The sequence below is a fragment of the Wolffia australiana genome, chromosome 13 (genome assembly GCF_029677425.1).
Source record: "Wolffia australiana isolate 7733 chromosome 13, ASM2967742v1".
Classification (NCBI taxonomy): domain Eukaryota; kingdom Viridiplantae; phylum Streptophyta; class Magnoliopsida; order Alismatales; family Araceae; genus Wolffia; species Wolffia australiana.
The window spans coordinates 2,106,516-2,120,756 of NC_135847.1; positions in this window are offsets into that span (position 1 = coordinate 2,106,516).

Below are 14,241 nucleotides of genomic sequence, written 5' to 3' on the forward strand. Positions count from 1 at the left end.
AAGAATACCTCGAATTTCTTGTGAGACGTACCTTGAGAACTATTCTGTGGATATGATACTAATAACATGATGGATTTATTTTACAAAGGAGTATACTGACAGAGAAACGAAATTATGATGAATTATACATGCCACCAATATTGTTAATTTTTTTATGTTTTTATTCTTTTATCATAACCATTGTATGTAAAAGTTTTTTCTTTCACATATCATTAGTAATTTTGTAAAATTTTTATGAATTATGAAAGGAATTATTCATTAATGTTGTCCCGATACAAATAATACCTTCGTTGATACTCTGAGTGGATAAATATTTTGTCCTTAATCATATGCATTAAAGTATTTGCTTTTGAGTCAACTCTAGGTCATATTTCCTACATCTTATTATCCCAGGATTATAATTATGAATCACTAGATCTATTGTGATTTATTTTGATCATTACCACTTTAGTATGAAATATATCATAAGTATGTCAATCTTCTTATTTTTACAAAGTTTTATAAATAGTTATTCAACATTTCTGTTGATTCAATCATGAGTTGGGAAATTTTTATTGAATATTTCAAGTTCAAAATTTTAGAATTAAAACATGTAGTATCACCCTTAAAGCTAGATCCTACTGAATGTAGTTAGAGACGTTTTTGTCACATTTTCACGCATTAGACACCATAAGAAAGATGTTGGTTGTTAGATAAGATGAACCCAGGGGAGTTTCAATAACATATATTTAAATCCAAAGTTATCCATTTTGAATCCAAAATTTTGATTACAATTTTATGTTTTCTTCACAGTTTAGGATTATACTGGAATTTATCACCCTTTGTTTTAGTTCTCCAATGTTGACTGTGTGTTGCAAATCATGAAATCTAGGGCATGTTATCAATCAGGGAATTTTTCCATCCACAAATTTTGTTACCAAATTGGGTTGATTTGAGTTTGTCATCAGATCTCATAGTTCCTGATGGATGCCCAATAACAGAAAAGTTCACTTTTTTAGAATCTCTCTACTATATCTAATTCATCACCATATAGTTATAGAGTAATACTAAATTAGGGTTTTTAATAAGATGATTAGAAAATTCATAAAATTAAATGAAAGATGACTCAAGCTTGATAATTTTCCATTAAATTATTTCAATTCCAAAAAATTATGAAGAAAAATCTAAGTTTTAAAAAATTGTGTTAATAAAATATGTTGAACTTCGTTTCATAAGAAATGCAAGACATATATAAATTTGATAGATATCATATGTCCATGAAATAATTAAAACTTTAATCATAGTAACCAACAAGTTGAATGAGGAAATATAAAATTTTATATTTAGATTTTTTTTGAAGAAATTTTATAGTTAGATATCATTTAATATTTAGATATATCTTATTTTATAAAATAAGTGGAAATTCATTTCAGAAAAATCCTAATGCAAAAACTGTTACATGCGGATATGAATTGTTATATCATATAGTCAAACGATGACCTCAAATTTTGTTTTGATTGCCTTGATTTTCAAAATTATGTTTCAGATGCATTAATTCTCATGGTTCTATTGAAAACTCAGTCTTAGGGCCTTCATGATTGTTAAATTCAAAAAAGTTTAAAGTTTAATATTTGTGGTTTTTCTTTTTTATTCACTGTATACCTTTTAATGGATGGAGGGATCATATCCCCATGGATATGGAGTATTCTTAAAAGTTCATTTATATTTACTTTAATACTTATGCGCTTATTTTACCTACACATTGAGTTATTGAGAGGACTTAACTGCTTAGATATTTCATTGAATCGGTTGCAGGTTGGGAGACTAGACCCCATGGGTGCATCAACGAATTAGGTTTATGGGCTTGTCTTAGTTTGGACTGAGTCTATAAGGTTTTGTGCCGCAGTTGACAATCTGAAACACGACACATTGCATAGTAAAAAGGAATATGAATCAAAACAAAGCTGGTGCAAAAAAGAATCAAGGTCTAATCACCAGTTGACTTACTGTGGAGTCACATCCACAAATTATTGTTTCCTTGAATATTTCTCTTGACGCCACACCAATGTATGACCTCTAGATGTATCAATGCAGATGTCAATACATTGAATCTCCTCGTCGGCTCCTTGAATAATGTTTCTAGAGATATGCGAATATCTTTTAACCATGACAATCACTTGGAAAACAGGAAGATACTAGGATAAAAGGCCTTAGTTGACTCAATTTAAAATCAATTGTACAATATAATACTGAATCAAACACAGATATTAAAACCAAAAACATAAACCTTTTATTTCTTAAATCCCTGAATTATCCTCTTTCAGCTGTTCAGATGACTAGCCTCTAGACGTATCCACTCAATCCTTAGAGGATTTGATATCCTCTTTTTTATCTCAAATTGTTATGCCCAAAAATCAGTAAGCAACATTTTGGAAGACTTCCTAAACTTGGGTGTCTGACGAGAACCCCCTATTTATGTTAGCATGGACAATTTCATTAAAGTCCTTGAGAAAATTTCAGAAAACTTCCTAAACTTTAACTATATTCGTTAATGCCATAAAATCTTATGCATATGACCCTCTAGGCCCACGTATTAGTCTATTTTATAACTTTAATTGCAAAAAACCTTTCTTAATTAACTATATCTACATATTATTTAATTAATTAAATATTTATTTAACCTAATAGATAGGTTGAATCCTAATCAGTGGGATGTTAACCTACACTTTGTGCTCTAGATGATATGTATGATTATGTGAACTATCTCATGGAACTTTACTATCATCCATTATCTTTTACATATAAACCTTCATCTACATGGGACTCTTAAATGACCTAGGGTATGATTAACCGTTAATCCTAATCAGTTATTCTATTAGTATTGATGCATCGCAAAATCATCAGAGAACACCCTCTCTAATATTTCCCTCCCCTGACCAGGGATTGAACTACATCTTATTCTTGACCCAACCCTCCTCTTATACCAAGTACATCATATTGAGCTTCATCATAACCATAACTGTAAATGCATCTCAGCTAAAAGGGTTTGTAATCTCATGATTAGAAATTCATATGCCATGGTCAAAACACAATTGTCTATCTACAACTATTAGATGAATAAATGTTACTGATGCAAAGTATAATACCATTCAGTGGTTAATTTATATTGATAAGTCCAAATTTAGGGGTTTTATGTCATTGTTTTAATTCAGACTTAACCAACAATATAAATTAAAATTTCCACTTAAATACTCTATAATTAATATAGGGCATGTAAGGGGTCGTTCCATAGAGAGGAAGAAATTTAATTTTAGAATTTTTCTTAAGCTTTAAATGAAGAAAATGAATTTTAAATGAGAGACATAATTTCTGGGATTTTTCTAGATTTTTAATTAATTTATATAAATTTCTATTGTTTAAATTGAAACAGAAATACAAAGAAAACACTAAAATATTTTAATACTAATATTTCTAATTTTAATTAACACCATAAATTTAACATAAATATTTTTAGAATTTTCTGGAATTTAATTTACACCCGAAACTACTATAACTATTAAAAAGTAGAGTTAAAGGTTTTTTAGAACTTTTTTAGATGTTAAAATCACTAGAAATGATTATATGAATTTGATCATTTTTTCCTATTTTTTGGAATTTCAAATGCAGAAAGTATTTTTTCCTAATTTTTAATCAATTTTAAATGCAGAAAATGACAAAAATACCTGCTCCAGTGATTGCCGGTGGCAGCGGTGGTGGAGCACGATGGCGGCGGTGGCAGTTGGTGTCGTTGTCTTTTTTTGGGACTTTGGGTCGATGGCCCAAATCGGGTCCACTAAATTGGCAAACGGGTAGCCCAATTGGGCTTGGCCCATCTATATATATCTATATATTTATATTTATATTATAAGCTGAATCGACCCGGTTGACCTCTTTTTAACATTCAGCTTCTTTGATAATTTCATCAGAGTTCAAATCTTATGCATATGACCCTCTAGGCCCACATATCAGTCTAAAGAGGCTAATTTTGATGTGAAAAATGAACTTTGATAAGGTTGATTGGATCAACCATATGACACTAAATTTAGTATTCAAATTTACTCATAATTTTGGATGCCATGCATTCAAGCTGAATATCTCAGCATAAATGCAATTTCAATATGGCCCTTTCAGTTGGTATAACACAAAGAGATGAATGATTTTATGATATGAAATATGAGAACACCTATGGTTTTCAAAATACTTTTATGCTACTATTTTTTCACACAATACATGAATGAAAAAAGGTAACCATGGGAAATATTTCTCCTGAAATTTTCGACCAAGTTTCTTGGAATCCGATTTTATTCGCCTACTTCAGTTTTTTCCATCCTAAGAAATTTGAACTCTGATGGAATTATATCAGGAAAAAAAGAGAAAATTACAGAGTTTCTATATAAACAAGTTAATTAAGAAAACAATACTTCGGATCTAAAATTCAAAATTTAATGTTGAAAAATTACTTGATTCATCAACAGATGTGTTAAATCGATAAAAGAATTAAATGGTATTCAAATATTAAATATGTATTAATTTTAAAATAAGTTAAACTGAACAAGAGATTAAGTTACTAGCTTATGGAAATTACATGACCAAGGGATGCATACATAAGATTGTTGGAACTTGATTATTCACATATTTAAAGAATTTATTCTGGAAAGAAAAAATTTCTAAAATTTGATTTAATTTGGTAAAAAAAATATTAAATTGATCAATCTATCCATGATTAACTTAATTCTGTGTAATTTTATTCGTAAATAATTTTCACTATAATATTTCAGGAATTTGGATATGACTTTTTACTTATTTCTTGAATTTTGATATATTTTATTCTCAACCACTTAAACCCAACATGGTGAGATCTCCATTTCCACATACAGTCATCCGTTAGTCATTTTGGACTAACCCCACTTGATTCTCTTCAATCAAATGATTTCTTATAAACTCAAGATTCATCTTCTCAATATGAAAATGACCCTTACTCTGTTTTAACTAAAAAATGATGATTTCATGAATCCAAACATGAAAATGACATTTTTAGCACTTTTGCTGTTAAAGAATATGAAAGCCTGAAATTCTTGTAAAATTGGAAATGCTCACCGATACGTTTTTTGGTTCCCTTATTTTCATATCATCTATTTTAATTCCTCTAAAATTGAAAATGGATATGGGACACTTTTTCATTGTATCTTCTAATTGTCGTCTGATAACGAATATCCGTTGTTGAGAATGATCCAGATGACATCCATCAAAACCTGGATATTGCTGTTCACATTATTGATTTCTGATTTAAAATTATGTAGTCATTGTGAGCACCTTATTATCATATGAAATATAACTCAATCTTGTTCATGCAGTTCTTTATCTCTTATGCTTGGCATCGCAAACCTCAACATCTGTCCACCAGTCTCATATCTTCAAAAAGGTCTTAATTTACACAGATGAAATTTCAGTAAGCCAAGAGGGTATAAAATAAGAAAACATTTCTGTCATGTTGCTACAACTTGGGAACTGTATTATGCACTTTACATATCCATCGGCTCTTGTATGCCTTCTAGGAAACATGATACCACCTCAACACATTGCACCATATTTCTCCCTGATTATTTTATTTTTTCCTTTAACATTATTTCCTTTGTAACATTTTTACTGATCCAAATTGCTCAAATTTGCAACCTGAGACTATAAATAAAATGTTTCAAAAAAGTGTACGATGTATCATCTTACCATGTGGAGTCCTACAGTGTTAACTAATGCATTGTGATAGACTTTTGTTTCCCTATTTTTTATGATTTTCATGCTCTGATTCTATTTGAAGACACTAGTACTAAGATGGACTTCTTAGTGATGTGGTTTCTGGTGGCTGAGTCTTTCTAGGAGAGGGAAGATCAAGAGTGATGCTAAAATAAAGAGTTAGTGTAAGTAGTATGCCGGAAACCTTATCCCATTAGTTTATTCCTATCATCAGTTGACACAGTGCCTCCAGAAAATTGTTGATGATGTGTCTAGCTTTCCACTGTTTAAAATAGTTATTTATCCTCCAGTATAATATTACATGTACTACTGAATGGTTTCAAATCTTTTGAATTTGATTGAAGGTCATTTTTCAGTTGGATACTTTTTCTTTAATACATAAATAATATTATAATAATTTATATGATATATTCTCAATAATTTCTTTTCAATTTATTAAAGCCTCTATATTTCATCTCAATCTTATAAAAATTAAGTTAGGGATTTAAATTTCTCAACAGAATTATATATGAAAGTTGTATCTTTGTAAAATATTAATGATATCATTCAGCAGCACAAGGTAATATTCTACGATATCATTCAAAAATATCGTTTGGCAGAAAATTTAAATTATAAATCATTATTAAATTAACTCACTCAATGTGAGCCAAAATAATCTGGTTATGTAATTTTTATTTTTTTAAAATCCAATAATAGAAGACATTTACAAAATGTTTAATGTTACAAAAGTAAACGAAATCTTCTTTTATATAAAAATAAATTACAATACAGGTTAATGTTTTGATTTACTGATTAAATTTTTTTTCCCCTGGTTGAACATGAATCGGTACTTTTTAAACTATATTCAAAAATGATTTAAGAATCAATTTTGGATGATATAGATATTTTAGTTTTCATAAATTAGCGAAGCACTTTAGTTCAAATACCTTAGCACTAAATGATTTATCCCTTATCTGTTTTCAGCCTACCGATATTTAATTTTGAATATTGAAAGTGATTATTCACATCTCAATCTGCAAGTGTTCCTCGAAGAAATTTTCTTGAACCATAATGCTGTAAATCTTATCAATTTGTATTCTATCTCATTGCATAAGTATTCCACTGAGATTTTGTGTATGTTTAGTGGCGAACTACCTTTTTTTTATAAAATCATTAAAGTATCTGTTTTTCATTCCTCTTGGTCCCTTATAGTGATCTTAGTTTTAGATTAGAATACTATAAACTTAGTGTTTGCTGGCTAAAGGCTGGCTGAAGGGTGGTTATATACTGTAAATTCGGTGATTTCTAAGAGAAAAGCCAGCCAACTTTCTTCATAGATTTTCTCACTTATTAGATCAACTTCAATTCATATATGAGAAGTTATCTTATTTTCTTCTAAAATGAAAAGGATGTGACTTTATAGGGAACTTCATGAGCTGATCAATCCAACAAAGAAGACAAACCATCATGAAACCGAGGAGCTTAAAATTTATGGTTGTTTTACCTCTTCCACTTTTTTTTACATATTTTTTAACTGAATTCCTTATGTTAAAGAATCTCTTTCTAGTTTCTATGGAACAATTAAGATATTTCTACAAACACAGTTGATTTATGGGTGTGGCGAACCTATTTCCTTTCATTATGCGTCAATTTCAGATTTTTTTGTGCTACATACATTAGCCTTATTTTCTTAAACACCCATGGCTAAATATTTCTATGGGTTTCGAATGACCAAAGGGAATTAAATCTCCTGAATGATGTGTCGAAGAACCTCAAAAGGGAGAGGAGTAAATATGAAAATCTATCTCATGCAGGATGATTAGAAGCCTTCTGTGTTTCAATTGATAATTATGGTGAGTTAGTGTGTGGTTCCTCTGTATCACTTGGTAGATGATCCTGAGAAATCAAGATATTCTGAAACCATTCTTCAGGCATTGATTATGATCTTTTTTTCATGATCATTATCATTTGTTCTATGCCCAAGCTCCATTTATGTTTATGTTTATCTTGCCTTTTAAGATGCCAAAATATATCAGAAATTTGAAAGGCATACTCATCCATGCAACAAGCAAGGTGTGGAGAAAAGGCCATATAAGAAGTGATTTTAATACCTTTTTTCCAACCCCAAAAACAAAAAGGATGGATGATAGTTGGCATGTTTAACTAAGATTTGAGATCAATAGGCGTTGGGTATTACCAGAATAAAATATTCAAAATAAAAATTATGCTGTGTGAAGGAAAGCTCTTAAAGGACTTAATTCTGTAGTAGTCCAGTTGACCAGAGCTACTGATGCATGGTAAGAAAATTCTCACGCCCAACCCTCACATCCAAGGGGGGTCTCTCAATCCAATAAGAAAGATACTTTGAGGTCACCCCACATCATATTGAGAAATTTTATGCCTTTTTGAGCCTCAATGTTAAGGGACTTACAAATACTTATGTGGAGAGTCGTTGACCAATAAACTATCATGCATTCAATGATAAATATTTTAATATTATGTTTGCATAATTTGCTTCACACTCTCTTCATTTAGTAAAACAATACAAATCATGAAGTCATTAGGTCTTTATATTATGTAGGCATTTTTTATTATTTTATATAGACTAAATATCTAATACAACTAATATCATGAAGATATGCATACTTTTTTAGGCCTCAATATTAATTTTGACATCTGTATCATGATTTTAACAGGTGGAAATAAATTTGGGCCTAAATGAAAAATAAACGTTTGTATCATGATGGGACTTCATTTTTCAGGGGTTGGATCTATAAGAAAAAATTAACGGCTAAATAGGGGGCACATTCGCCATACCAACCAGCCAAAGGAGAGCCCGTCGGTCGGGGGCAACAAGCACCACGGTCAAGTAGACTGTAGAAGAACTTAAGAAATTAGAGCCAGTGAGTGCTGCACTCTAGCATGTGTGGTATCAAGGTCATGTACAAAGCTTAAACAAATCTGTAGAGAGCCCAAGTAGAGAAATATGGAGCCCCACGCATGCAAGAATGGTTCAGTTTTTAAATTGAAAGATCCCAGTTTGTGTTCTGAACTTTAATTTTTCTGATATGGGATCAACCCTTACCCTAATAAGTGCAGCATATGCCAGTCCACAGGAGTAAAAGATATGATTCCAGCCTAGAATTCTCCAATCTTAAGTATTCTCTCGCAAGAAATGATCAGGCTTCGTGCAGGCCCAACTTGAAGCCCCCATCATCACATGCTAAATCTAAAGTGCAGTGATATAATCTCAACCATCTGGTCTTTTAAAAGAGGATTAGATAATGAGATTAAAAGAGCAATTAATGTTATTTCATCTGGTTGATGACTTCTGACAAGGACCTAGGTTCTGTCAATGAGAAGACCGTCAAATGATCCTATGGCACTCTAAAAATTGATCTGAGGTGGTCCACAACATCATCACCATACAGAGGCCACTCCTAGAATTGTGGATTTTTCATTATTTTATATCTTCTTCTAAATGAGAATTCCAAGAGGTTGATGAGAGCTGGTGACGTATTGCATACGCGCCGACAGCTGGAGTTAATACTCCACGTGGGACCTTACAAGTGTTTCAAGTGTTTTGCTTTTTTAAATATCCCCTGAGACGGGGATGAATGTGAACCTTTTGCCATATGAAATATTTGGATTGTTTCTTTTCCGTCTAGCGTTTCCTCTTCTTCATTCTAGCATTTCTTCTCCCACCTCGCACTCACGAGTCTCAGCCCCTTCATTCTCAAGCGGCTGATCAACTACGGAGACGTTCTCGCCAGACATGGGCACCAGCTTCTTGCCAGAGGAACCAGGTCCTTTCTTGGAGGTCTTTCGAGAGGCGCCGTCCATTTCAGAGGTATTGTGCCATCATTCAGTTTCTTGTTTACATAAGCTGACCTGAGGTTTTTCCAGCCCAGTCAGGATATGACAGCTCTGTGATGGCTCATCAAGCTTAGAAACACATAGAAGTAGCTTCAAAAAGTCCACATTGTCCTCGCACTAAGGACATAGGCCATGCATGAACGCCAGAGTCAGAGGGATTTCTGGGATCAGAGAAATTTGGTTTTGATATGAAATTCTTCTGTTTTAAACCGAACTTGGAATTAAAATTTGACTCAGATTCCTTAAAACAGCCTGAGTGAGGAATTTCATCAAACACTTCGTAAATACCAAATTTTGATATTTTTATCTTATTTTCTAATTGATCTGATATTTAAAAATTTCGTAAAAAACTAATTATATTAATATACCTTCTGTTCTCTATAGTAACAAAATTGAGCATTAATCCCTCTGAATAATCCTACTAATTCCATCTCTTTCATTCTCTATTTACTATCTGTTTTATCTTATTTTAAAAAATATACCTTTTCACTATGTCAATATTTATCTTATTTTAAAAAATATTTTAGAAATAAATATTTATCTTAATTTAAATACTAAAAATAATTATTATCTCATACACCTCTCCTATCTACCATTTAATCATTATTATAAAAAAAGTACAAAAAATTCTCATCTCCCAAGAGTATTAAGTATATTATTTTCTATGCTCTCTTTATCATTCTCATAATCTTTCATCACAAATCATCTTAAGCTCTGTTGAGAATCTCATTGATTCATTTATAAAGATATTAATTTGGTTGATCATCTGCATTTTTTTAGTATTTTTGACTTTATTTATTACCTCGCTTTTGATGAATGAAGGTGTCTGTCTGGATTTTCAGCAAAAGTTGAGAAGACTGCATGAAGAATATGAAATATTTTCAAAAAGGTAATCCCAAATTTATAATGAAAAAATAAATACTTCGAGTTCATAATTCAAATTAATATTTAATTAGTGAGAAAAGTCATTGAGCTGAACATTCCAATCTGTATTACCGCATATTAATTAGAAAAAATAGTAAAATAAAACAGGAAAAAAGAAATAAAATAAAATATGGTATTCTTTATGTTGGTTAGTCATGCTGGCTATCCAATAACGTTTCTGGTGTTATCTAAATGGAGTATCTAAATCTCTTGTAACCATTTAGAAGTTCAGATGTCATTCTTGCTTTTCTGAATTATCTGTGATTCTTTCTCTCCAAAAAACGCATAGGCATTTATGTTGTTTCTCAAGACATCCATCTGGCTCTTATGATCTGAAACTCATCAAGACTTGCTCTCACATCCTTAAAGTCCTACTGCTACTCTCATGACCTTCACATCATCATGACCTACTGCTCTCACGGCCTAAAACTCTTCAAGATTTTCATTTATGAACTCCAATCTTAATCTTCCATCTTCAGCTCTCACGACCTGGGTTTTGATCATGTTGGTTAATCACATTTTAGATCATGACCTTCAACTCTTCTTTCTCTCAAGATCTGCTGCATCTCAAAATTTGTCATTTCTTAATATTTTCTCTGAATCAATATATGAAGCTCCAAATCTAACCCTACCTGAATAAAATATACAATCAGGGCAAAATTTTGTGGTTTGATTTGTGTTATTTATTTATTCTGCAGAAGAGTGTACTCTGATTTTTATTAAGTCTTTTCAATATGACCGATCCCAAGTTAGTTCTTTCACATGTTATCTACTGGAACAAGAAACTTAATCATTTTCGACTTGAAGGGATATCTATAAAATCTATCACATGTTGAACTTTTATTATTTACAAAAAATTGAATGAACTTGGTCTTGATGCTTTGTTGAATTTGAAAATACTAATATTTGTAATTACATAAATTTAACTGATATCCAAACTTATCTCTTCTTTAAATTTTCCTAAAGCATGCTTTAAATTGTTAAAACATTGAGCCACCATTTTATTCTGAAATCAGCTTCTTCAATAATTTTTACAGTGTTGACTAGAAATTTTATTCATAAATTTTTACTTCATTAGTAATTAAGTTTGAGTCACTGGAATATTCTCTACAGGAAAAAAAATCAAGAAATTTATCTACAACTTTTACTGTACTAGAAATTTGAATCTTCATCTTACTGCAAGTTTGTCTTAAATGTTGATTCAAAACTTTAATTGAATTTCACCTTTCTGAATCAGTTTTTAAATCACAGTCATTGTACTTTCCAGGTTGTAGGATTTTTATTCTGTTTAAAATAGTATCAAGTACTCATTAAGAGATAGACAATCAGAGTTACGATATGCTGAATTGATCTACTATATTTTGAGAGAAATTTTTTGAAATGTGATAGGAGAAAAATAAGATACTTGTAGCAGGGGATTATAATAATAAGTTTTTGAGAAGTCCTATGTAGGAGAGTCTCAGATGAAGGGTATAGTCCTAGGAGCTTTAGAGACATGTTAACATCCTGAAGAATAAATGACCAGTTAAATATTCTTTTAGAGACAGTTATAGGGAAGATATGAGGAATTTTTAATTCCAGAGATCATCAGATTGTGTTGCATGGTGAGAGAGCAAAGAGTAAAGATTGAATCTGTAACTACTGGTTCTGTGTTAAATATCATCCATAGTCTTAGTGATTCTTTTCTTCAGGATTTTGGAATGAAGGACATTGGTTCCCGAACCCTGTTAGAACATTGTTTCAAAGTGAGAAGAGGGATAAGTATTAATCCAGGAATATAAAAAAATGAATTTGAAAAAGAGAAGGAGATGATATATGAAAACACCAATTCAACCCCCCTCTGAACTATTTTTTACTATCACTTGTTCCAACATCCTCTGTCTTAACACAATTTCTTTTAATGTCATTATTCTCATATTCTTAACACCATTACCATCATTATTCTATTTATGCTAGGTTATTGTTATTAATACCTTTTATCCCCCTTATCATCTTCTTATTCTATTCTTATTTCTTTCCATCTGATAATTGATATATCCCTTGGTAGTGCTCCCTGTGGAGATGGATTTACATAGCACTAGACTTCCACATTGAGTTAAAAAAATTATAAAATTAGAAAACACACAATACTAAACACCTCAATTTGCTTTCTTCATAGGATCAAATCATTGTTAATGTGCTATATTTCTTCGTAAATGGTACTTTAAAATTAATATCACCGCCTTTAAGTTTGAATATTCGGATCAGGTTGAAATTGGGTGTATAGATATACATTATCAATATAAATTTCATACTAGCAATAAAGTTGAGAGTCATCCAAGCTTGGCGATGTATAAGTGATAGTTAAGTGCTTGAGTGGGGTGGTCTTGGTCCCATATTGAGTAGGATGTATAAGTGATATTTACAATGTCATAGTACTTGGACTTATCACTTAATGATATATGGATTTGTATCTTTTAAATTAGTTGTGGGTGATATAATGTTTTACCAAATATATTTTTTATGCTGTTTATGGCTATATAGTTTTTATGTATAAATATTGGGAGCAAAGTTATGTCCAGAAAAAATTAGGGTTGATTTTTTTTCCCAGTTTTAGAAGCAAGACTAAAAGTGAGGCATCAGAGTTAGGAATAGGATGAAAAAATAATCAGATAATGGCTAAATGAATTCAGATAATGTATGAATATTCAGAAAATAACAAAGGGGACAGCACTGAAGTAAAAATAAAAAGAAAAGGGTCTCGAAAGAGCAGAGAAGAGAAAAAGGGAAGAAAAAAGAGAATATATAAATCATCGGAGAAATAAGGTAGAGGCTGAGGTTGAATAGTTGAAAGATAGTTGCAGAATATTTAGAGGAGATATAATAATGAGAGGGAAAAAAGGCCTATGTAGTAGAAGAATTTGTGATTTATGGAACTGTCAACAAAACTAAGTGGTAGAATTTCAGATTCTAGGAATGAGACAAATGAGGAAAAATAGAATCAAGAGAATTAAAAAATAAAATAAAGGAAATAAAATATTAAGGCAAACATGATAAAGATTTATGCAGCCAAAATATTGCCAAGATAATAAAAATTTTACATGGAAAAGAAGGAAAGCGTAATAAATACTAAAATAAATTAGGGATGAATTTAGTTTTGATAATTACAAGATTTTTGCAACACCATGAGGTGAAGATGAAGAATATAATATGGCCTAATAAATTGTTTTCCCTTTTAGTTTAAGTGGAGGGGAGAAAAAAAAATAAAAAAAAAAATATATATATATACTTTTCAATAATTTCCAATACGAGAAAGAAATCAATGTAAATATATGATTATTTTTATTATAAATAAGATCAAGATTAAAATAGATTGGAGTAAAATTTCTCAGACATTGACGAGTCTCCAGAGGCCACCAAAGCTTCTGGTAAATTTGCAATCTTCCTGCTTGTTTGTCCTTCTCCAGGTGCTGAAATTGTGACATCCAAAACAAGGTAAACACAAGGGTGATGGATATTGATTTTCAGAAAACTAATTTTTATTCAAGATTATTTTGTGAATAAATATTAGGAAGAGGTTGATGATGCCTAGACTAAGTTGAATCCTCTGGGTACCTCTTTAAAGGGAGTTTGAACACCCTAGTTTCATCTTTGTCATCTTTCGAAGCCTCCCACTGGCCAATAGAAACAATTGGGGTAAGAGGTTGATGATGC